This window comes from Gracilinanus agilis, chromosome 3 (assembly GCF_016433145.1).
Source record: "Gracilinanus agilis isolate LMUSP501 chromosome 3, AgileGrace, whole genome shotgun sequence".
Taxonomy (NCBI): domain Eukaryota; kingdom Metazoa; phylum Chordata; class Mammalia; order Didelphimorphia; family Didelphidae; genus Gracilinanus; species Gracilinanus agilis.
In genome coordinates, this window is record NC_058132.1 from 659,926,887 (window position 1) to 659,937,272 (window position 10,386).

Here is a 10,386-nt window from a genome sequence, read left to right on the forward strand (position 1 = left end):
CCAAGAGAAGATGGTGGTGAGAAGTTCCCATGGGTGAACTTGGTCCTTGAAATTCCTGAGCTGGGGGCTGCACCTGGAGTTACCATTGCATCTCATCCAGACAGTCCTATCTGGGGCATTGTTTGTCTGTCCGTGCTTTCTCCTAACTCCTTTCCAGGGCTCCCAGCCAGTGTCTTGAGGCTCTCCTCCAGATCTCTTGACAATGTCTGAACACCCATGAAATACTTGCCATTGATTATTCTTTGCTTTTTATGACATGACCAGCCTACCTCTTCCCCAGGCAGATATTCCTCAGATGTCATCCTTTCTGTGATTTCTTTTCACTGATCAGATGTTGTGGCTTACCTATGCCCATCATAGGATGCTCCATTGCCTTTTGTTGGGGGAACCCTCGACTTGAATTCTTCCGAATGAGATGATATTTGTAAAAAAACACTTAGCACAGTGCGTTGCTTTGACTCAGAGACATACATCTCCAGAATAATATTGACATTAAAGAATGGGTTTTTATTTTCTGAGATCATGGAAAGCTCAGCACCATTTTCTTCTGTTTTCTTTTTTAAACCCTTACTTTTACTCTTAGAATCAATATTGTGCATTGGTTCCAAAGCAGAACAGTAAGAGCTAGCCAACAGGGGTTAAGTGACTTGCCCAGGGCATGTAGCTAGGAAGTGCCTGAGGCTAGATTTGAACTCGATACTGCCCATTTCTAGACGTTGCTCCCAATCCACTAAATCACCTAGCTGCCTCCTTGAATTGTTTTCTAAAAATAATCGAGCCCATTGTTGGTCATCTAACAGTGGATGGAGAGTTGGCCCTGGAACCAGGAAGACCTAAGTTCAAATTTGGACTCAGACACTTACTAGCTGGATGACTGAGGGCAAGTCATTTAACCTCTGTCTGCCATAGCTTACTCTTCTATAAAATGGGGATACGAAAAGCATCCATCTCCCAGAGTTGTTATGAGGAACAAATGAGATAATATTTATAAAAAAATACTTAGCATAGTGCCTGGCACTTAGAAGGTGCTTAATAAATGTTTCTTCCCTTTCTCCCTTTCCATGTTGAATTCTGGACTTAGTTTACTTCTATCTCTAGTGTATATCTAAGATAAATGGGCAGCTTAGGTGGTTTAGTGGATAGAGTGCTGGTCCTAGAGTTGGGAGTAGGAGGACTCATCTTTCTGAGACCAAATCTGGCTTCATTAACTTTATTAAGTACTTGACCATGGGCTAATCACTTAACCCTGTTTGCCTCAGTTTCCTTATCTATAAAATGAAATGGAAAAGGAAAGAAATGGCAAACCCTTCCAGTGCCTCTTCCAAGAAAACCCCAAAAGGGTTGAGGAAAAGTTGGACAGGAGTGAAAAGGACTGAACAACAACAACAAAAATAAGTGGATTCTGATCTTTAACAATGTCATGGCAGAGGATCCAGGGTTTTCATTCAATGATAAATAATAATAATAATTCACATTTACTTAGTGCTTTAATGTTGGAAAGAATTTTTTACAAAAATTATCTCATTTGATCATCATAATAAGCTCGTGAGGTACAAGCAATGCTCACTCTCATTTTATAGATAGATGACTTGCCAAGGGTCATGTAGGTATTAAGTGCCTCCAAGTTAGATTTAAACTCAGATTTTCCTGACTTCAGGTCTATGACCCTTTCCATTTCACCGTCTGGCTTAAATAATTAATCAACAAACATTCGTTAAATACCTAATATGTACCAGGCTTTGTGCTAGGGTTAGGCGTCCTGAAGACATTAGCTCTGGGGAAATTTATCATGCAGAACCCTGGAGAAGCAGACCTTTGTGATCATGCTTAGGGTAACTTGAACATGCCTATAAAGCATGTTCATATATGTACATGTATGTGCCACTGACACATCCTCACTGTCATGTATGACTTGTAAAATGAGGGGTTTGGATTAGATGATCTCCAAAGTCCCGACCAGTTTGAGAGCTTTAATCCTTCATTTATATCATGTTATAATATATTACATAATAATATAACTTATGATCCTTTATTTATAGAATGCTATAAAGTATTATATAGTAATATAACATGATCCTTTTTATATAACAGTATATATATGATTTATTTATATAACATGTTTATAAAACAGCACATATTTATATCACCTACTATCCTTTATATGTTATAGTATAACATATAATAATATAACTTATGATCCTTTGTATATAACATTATATATGATTTATTTATATAACAAGTCTATATATATGAAAGCATATATTTATATAACCCATGATCCTTTATATAATGTTATAATATAGTATATAATAATATAACAAGATCCTTTTTATATAATATTGCATACGACTTTTTATATAACATATCTATTGACATCATGGTATATATTTATATAACTCATAATCCTTTATATAATGTTATAATGTAGTATGTAATAATATAACAAGATCCTTTTTATATAATGTTGCATACGACTTTTTATATAATCTATCTATTGACATCATGGTATATATTTATATAACTCATGATCTTTTGTTTACAGAAACACACACAGGCATTTATCTCAAGGTTGGGGGCCTCATTCCAGAGAGGTGTCTCCCCCACCACAAGGAGAAGCAGAATGCCTTTTTGGGGAACTCTGAGCTCTCTGTTTTGGTCGCCTGCTGGGATCAAGGCGAGGTGGGAGAAGCTTCAGGAGAAATGGGGCGTGTCAGCTGAAGCTGTCCTTGGTGCTGGTGGAAGAACGTCATCCTTGGCCTCTCCTGTTACTCAGGGAGGGCAAGATCTGAGGGGCGGTTCTTGCTTCTGGGCTTCCCTCACTCCATCTGGCTTGCGGGTGTCCAATGAGGTTGTTTGTAAAGGGTTTAGTGCAGTGTCTGGGACGTAGCAGGCAATTAATAAATGCTTATTTCCTTCCTTCTTTCCTCTAGATGACCCTGATGACAATGGTTAGCTTTAATGGACGGACTCCCATTCCCTTTTGTTCACAACCCAAGTCCCTCATCCATCTTTTCCCTTCCTATAAATGCAGGGGATGGATAAGCCGCTTTATTCTATTGACTTGGCAACATTACCTTTTTGAGTATTTGTTGGCTGTGGAGAAAGAGTTTCAGAAAAGTTTTTTTAAAACACTTTTTAGAGCAACCTTTTCTTGGGAAGGGCTTCATTGAACCCCCAATAAAATATGGTCTTGAGACAAAATGGGCAATAGAGTAAAAAAAAATCAGATCTTTACTGTTTTCTGTCTGCTAGTCTAATCAAGGATGGTTTAACCAGTTTGTAGATGATTAACCTTCCTCTGACTTCTCCTCCTTCCCTCTTCTTGCTGTCACCCCAAATTCTCGGGAACATCTGTCAGATCCACAGCTCATTAGCAGCCCTAGCAGAGGGCAAAGCAGTTGAGTGGGTCTGAGGATGAAGTCAGCGACTGAACGATGCAATCAGCGTTCAGGGAGTCAGGATCTGCTACGACGTGTGTGTGGGCTCTTTTCTTCCCTACTTGTCAAAGTCAGTTGTCAAAAGTGTTTTTTTCTTTCTAAATGTGTTCTTTTAGTATTAAAATCCTATCCAGTGTCACCTTTGTGGCAAAGCTTCTTCCATTTTTTCCTTTGTCTGTCTATCCTTCCTCCCAGTATCTTTCTTCTGGGTACCCCTGCCTAAGGCATGCTCCAAAAGGCTGTAGAGTTTTCACCATTTTAGAGTACTCTATAAAATCATCTCAAATAAATGTGATGCTGTGGAAAGTGCATTGGCTTGAGATCCTGAAGTTTATGGTTCAAATGTTGGTCTTGCTACCTGGGTGACCTTGGACAAAGTCACTTCTTCTCTCTACAACGTAGCTTCTTTTCCTCCTCAAATGAAAGGGATGGACAAGGTGACCTTTTAAGGGCTCTTCCCGACATCATCTCTATCTTAACTGCAAAGTCTTGGTTCCATTGAATGAATGAAAACAAATCAGAAAATTAACTTTCAGGTTTAGGGAATGTTTAAGGAATGGGCTAGGGATTGGCATGTTTAGCTGCCCATCCTGATGCTTCTGGCAACTCTTAAGATGTTTTAAATGTTTGTCGGTGGGTAGCACAGCAAAAGAGGAGGGAAATGGGAGCATGGTGGATTGTCACAATGTACACCATCAACAAGGAATAGAAAATGCCAGTAGAGCATGTTCGAATGCATTCTGTTAGTGAAGAAGAAAGACGTGAGACTGGAATGACAGAGGGAAATCTAGCCCCAAATCCCGAGATCTCTTCTAGATAATGGTCTGGTGGTTCTTTAGAAACTGACTTTCTCAGGACCAGAAACAGCACAGTTGGCAAGAAGATGTCTGGCAAAGAGGTCTTGCTGAGGTAAGCTGGAGGGAGGGGAATATACCTGCTTGGGAGAGAAGCTGGAGGAAAATGGTACTGTAATGTCTCTGAGGACCGGAAAAGTGCCAACAGCAAATATGTGGAATCAGGATGCCAGCATCTTCCCCAATGGGTGAAGAAATGGACAAGGCAATGCTTCAGGAATTTAGATGGAAGACAAGAATCATAGTGATGACTGCAGGTTTAGGGGTCTCCTTAGTGGTCTCACCCCTCATTTTCCATTTGGGGAAACTGAGCATATGGAAGTGATCAAAGTCATGTAGGTAAAAATGGCAGAGCTAGTCTATGATACCAAGGTAATTTCTGTTTATTTTTTTTATTAAAAATTTTTTTCCATGGTTACATGATTTTTGTTGTCTCCCTCCTCTCTTCTTTCCCTTCTCCCAGAGTTGACAAGCAATTCCACTGGGCTGTACAAGTACTATCACTCAAATCAGGGTAATTTCTGTTTGGAAGGTTGTTAAATATGTTAGTGGGTTAATGAGGAAGATGTTGGAACTCTTTTCAATGGGGAACTACCTAAATTTCTTTCCTTTTCTGGGATGCTTCTATGTACCATCAGATCCACAAGGCCTAGGAATGATTATACACACATATTTATATAAATATATCATTATATATTACATATACTAGATTCATAAATATATTAAATGCATTTTATATATTTATATATGTAAAGAGAGATATATATAGATTTGCATCTCCACATTTATCTATCTAGATACATAGATTTCTTTCTAGATCTCTATATGTTTATCCATCTTTCTATCTCGGTGAGATATAACTAAGAAGTCAGCCCCACCATAGCTTTGATGTTACTAAAATATATTCTGAACATTCTCACATTACTCTGAAATTTCCTTTCTTAGATTTCTTTCCTTTAGGCTTAGTCATCTAGCATTTACTAAGCAGCTCCTAGGTGCCAAGTACTGTGCTAAAAGTAAGGACACACAGAGGCAGAAAATAGCCTTTTTTGCCAAGGAGTTCACAGGGCAGTGATTCCCAAAGTGGGTGCCACTGCCTCCTGGTGGGTGCTGCTGTGATCCAGGGAAGCAGTGATGGCCACGGGTGCATTTATCTTTCCTATTAATTGCTATTAAAATTACAAAAATAATAATTTCCAGGGGGCTAACTAATATTTTTTCTGGAAAGGGGGCAGTAGGCCAAAAAAGTTTGGGAACCACTGGTTGAAAGGGAGACATTAAAAAAAGCCCTCCCCCAAGAGTAATGGATTTTATTGGACTTAATGGGTACTACTAGAGCAGCAGCAACAGGATGAGAATGAGATGTAAACTATCCAGCACTATCTTCAAAAATAAGATCTGTAAGATAATCATAAACTAATTGGTAATAATGGAAGCCTCAGAGTCTTTTTTTTAAAACTACTTACTAGAATTGGTAAAGCAATTTTATATTTTTATAACAGAAAAGGATTAAAAGTAATTGGGATACATTGAGATTTTTTTCTTTTTTTTTTAAACCCTCATCTTCTATCCAAGAATCAACACAATGTATTGGTTCCAAAGCATAATAGTATTAAGGGCTAGACAACTGGGGTTAAGTGACTTGCCCTGGGTCATACAGATAGGAAGTGTCTGAGGCCAGATTTTAGTCCATGACCTCCCATGTCCAGGTCTAGCTTTCTACTATTCACTGAGCTACCTAGCTGCTCCAGGCACATTGTTCTTGTTTGTTTGTTTGTTTTTGGAGAAATAGGGTCAGGAGATTTATTTGTGGGGTGATTTACATTTTACAGCAGTGGGATCTGGGTTAACAAAATATATTTTCAAAATTATATTCAAGGCTCAGAAAGGGCACTTTGGATATTTAATAATGCAAGAACTCGGGAAGTATGGAAAGCACCCTATATTACAAAGGAACAGTGTGAGAATGATTCTTCTTTATTGATGTAGCTGACCATCACCACTCCGTATTAGAGCAAAGTTACGGTAATATTTTGGCAGAACAAATGAACAAATAGGCTTTGATTGGTCTGATCTACCCTTAGGAGGTGTCAGAGGTCAAGTGGTTTCCAGCCTTGATGGTTTCTGGTCGTGGGGAAAGCCTTTAAATCAGACTATCACATGAGAGAGATTTATGGATGAAAGGGTGATGTGATTTTGTATTCACGTTTGAATGAAGAGAAATGTAGGTCCTTTGAGGGTCCCTTCCCAACTCTGACAAGGATCCAAGTGTGAGGTTGGACAAGGATACTATTTTAAAGGAAAAAGAAAAAGTGTGAGATGTAAAATACAGCTATTTTATAGACCATGTAGGAGGGAATTAAGGATTTATGGCAAAGGTGCAGAAAGAGTAGGAGACAAGTGCTTAGGAAGACAAAATTGAGTAAGCATTTACTGACACAGAAGAAGGTGTTAATTCAAGTACATAAGTTAGATTCAGAAGGATTGAAGGTCATGAGAATGGAGACTGACAATTCAAGGACAAGAGAAGGAGATGGGCAGGCCATGGAAAGGGGGGAAACAATCCTATTTCCCTCTGCTACCAGCTGAGGTGTTATTTCCTCACAGACACTTCACCCTCAAGGTGAGATGACCTTCACACTGAAAAAATGGCCATATAAAAGATTAATTTTAGTTATCACAACAGCCACCAAATGGACTAAACTAGCATCCTCAGGCTTCTAAGAAGATGAGGCTTTAATAAATGCCAGGCAATGAGGTGCAAGGGAAATTGAATTAGATTTGGACTCAGTGACAAGTGTTTAAATCCCAACTCTTCCCCCATGCTTCCATTGTGATCTGAGACAAGTTCACCCCCTTACCTATAAAGGGTTAGATCCTATTAAGCTCTAAAATTTATGATCCCAAGAAGCCTGTTCTAGGATCCCATGGATTCAATCTTTTTTTTAAATGAATTTATTTTGATATCATCTGCTTTTCTTCTTTCCCTTCCAGAGATATCATTCCTATTTCCTTTCTAGACAGATATCCCTTTTAATAAAAAAGTGTAAAAAGGAAAAAAATAACTTCAGTAAAATTAACCAAAATATTGGAAAAAGCTTGACACCATATGGAACATTCCACCCCTTTAGTCCCGCATTGATGCAAAGAAGAGGAGGGGAAAGTTATCTCCTACCTTTTCTTTGGGGCTAAGCATAGTCATAATTTCGCAGCATTCCATTTTTCATTGGTTGGTTGGTTCTTTTCTATATGCTATGGTCATTGTGTATATACTGGTTTACTTTACTTTGCATCAGTTGAGCTAATTCTTTTCTATTTTCCTGTCTTTACATTTGTCATTTCTAACAATGAAGGAATATTCCATGAAATTCATGGATATCTTTTTTTTTTTTTTTTTTTTGGCTTTTTCCAATCAAAATGCTCACGGAAGCTGTTTCATTTCTTTGCTACCATGGAAAGCATTGCCCTAACCAAAGAGACGAATAAGGTTTTGGAATCTCTGGGTCTAAGGGTATATAGTATTTCAAGCATTTTCTTTGCACAATTCCAGATTACTTTATGGAAAGATTGGGCATTAATGTGCTCATCTTTCCACAACCCCTCTGGTTATTAACTGTCTGGTCATTTTTGCCAATTTTATAGGTGTGAGAGACTTCAGAATCATTTTCTCATTTCCTCCCTATATTAGTGACTTGGGGTATTCTTTTATGTGCTCATTAACAGTTTCCATTTCTTTTCGGAGGTGTTTATTCATATCCTTTGACCCACAGAATAAATTTTAATGCTGTATCAGAATTTAACTTCCCCCTTCATTCCCCTTAAAAGGAATGGTAGCAGTGGGGGAAATAGATGTAAAATTTCCTTGGTTTTCCCAGTTTAAAAAAATTGATTTTAGAGAAACATCTTAATTTTTGTTGGGTAGAAAACATTTTTTTTAAAAACTTTGTTGCCTGTTAGCATTTATTCTCACATAGAACAGTTGCTCAGGTCAAATATTTGAATGAAAAACCAGGGTAGTCAGAAGGCTGTAGCAGATGGATTAGAATACTATACTCCAGAGTCCTGCTAAGACTACCCCTGCCATTTGTAGAGTTTATCTAGGTGTTTCTACTTGGTTTATATACGTCTGCTTTTGCCTGTATTCTACAAGGACCCTACCCTGTCATATCCTGGGACATCTGCAGTATAACTTGGGGCAGCTAGGCAATGCAGTGAATATAGAGTGCTAGGCCTGGCGTCAGAAAGACTAGAGTTCAAATTTGTCCTCAGATACTTCCTAGTTGTGTGACTCTGGGGAAGTTGCTTAACCCTAATTTCTTAGCTCTTAGCATTCTTCTGCCTTGGAACATTTCACTGTTTGCCTCAGTTTCCACATCTGTCAAGTGAGCTGGAAAAGGAGTGGCAAGCCACTCCAGTATTTCTACCAAACAAACCCTAAAAGGGGCCACAGAGAGTTGGATGGGACTGAACAACAATAAATAGGGATCTGGGAGGCTCAATTATGGTAAGTTTTAGGATGCACTTAATACTCTTAGGACTCCAAGGTGAAACAAAAACTGGAACATGTCTCTAAGGAAAATTATGTATATGGAGCAGGATGTAAGATAGGGTGGACTTTAAAATGAAAGGAAGAACCAGGTATGTTAAGGCAAATTTAAGAGAAATTATGAAATGATATTCTTTTGTGAGATTCCAGATCCCACAAAGGAAGTTTAGAAAAAGTAAATGAAATTGGGGCAGCCAGGTGGCACAGAGAGCCAGACCTGAGGACCAGAGATCCTGGGTTCAAATTTGACCTCAGACACTGCCTAACTGTGTGACCCTGGGCAAGTCACTTAACCCCATTGCCTAGCTCTTGCCACTCTTCTGCTGTGGACCCTATACACAATATTGACTCTAAGACAGAAGGTAAAAGGGTTTTAAAAAGTCACTGAGATCTCAAAGTGTAGTAAAAATAAGTCAATTTGCTTGAACTATAAAAAACACCGGGAGAGCCAGAGAGCATCCAGTGTCAAAGAACAATTAGTGGAAGACAGTCTGGGGGCCAAGTCCAGGCCCTGAAGGGTAACAGTTCTCAATGGGGCTTTCCGGGCGCTGTGCCTCTGTCTGGGGTGCCACGAGCGTCCCCTCGGGAATCCTGGTGGTCTTCTGGCAGCTGGTGCTAGGGATAGCTGCGGTCCCTGTTTGTGCCCGTTGGGGAAGGCCCTTTTCTGAGTCCCCGAGCGCTGCAGCAACGGGGTCCCCGCTGGGACGCCCCCTTCCAGGGAAGTGTTCTTTTGCTTCTCGGTCATGGGTGGGAGGAAAGAGAACCCGAAGCCTTAGCGTCGGGCACGGATTTCTAACTCCGCGCCCCATTCCCCCAGGCCCGTAACCCCGGCGGTAGACAGCAGGCGCTTAATGGCTGCAGAAGACCTCCGTCTTCCCAGGTGAAAGAGGCGCCGCCGGTGGCTTTAGGTGATAAGACGAGGCCGTTTCCTCGTCTGTAAAATGGGGGTGATTGAGCGTCCCACTCTCCATTGCTCCCAGAAAGCTGTCTGGGTTTGAGGCGATCAGGATCAAAGAAAGCGCTCAACTAACCCCAGCAGCCTTCAGGATTGGCTTCGGGGCAGGGAACGCACCCACTCCCATCTCCATCCCAGGCTTCCCGCCCCTTCCTGCGGCTCCGGTCTGGATCAGCTCACGGACGCGGGTCTAAGGCGCGGGGCCTGGGGGTTAGAGGGAGGAGAGGACACACTGCTGCTCTGCTTGAGCCGGAGGAAGTGCGTCCCTTCTCGCTTGCCTTATGCCGGCCCGCGGCGGACCGCACCACTGTGCGTTGGGGCGGAGGGGGGCGGCTCACGTGCGGATTCCTATCCCAGCGGGCGGCGGCGGCTCTGGGAACCCCTCGGCCCACGGACCGGTCCCAGACCGCACGGTACTTCCCCGACCTCGGGAGCAGGGCGCAGGACAGGACTCCGCGGGGGGCGGGCGGCTGAGGTAATCCAACCAGACCCCTTCGCCTCCCCTCTTGGTGTCCCCGGGCCTAGCGGAGATGGGGTGGTCCGCGGGGGAGGGGAGGCCCTGAGGGTGGGGGGCGGGGAAGGCTCGTGCCCGCC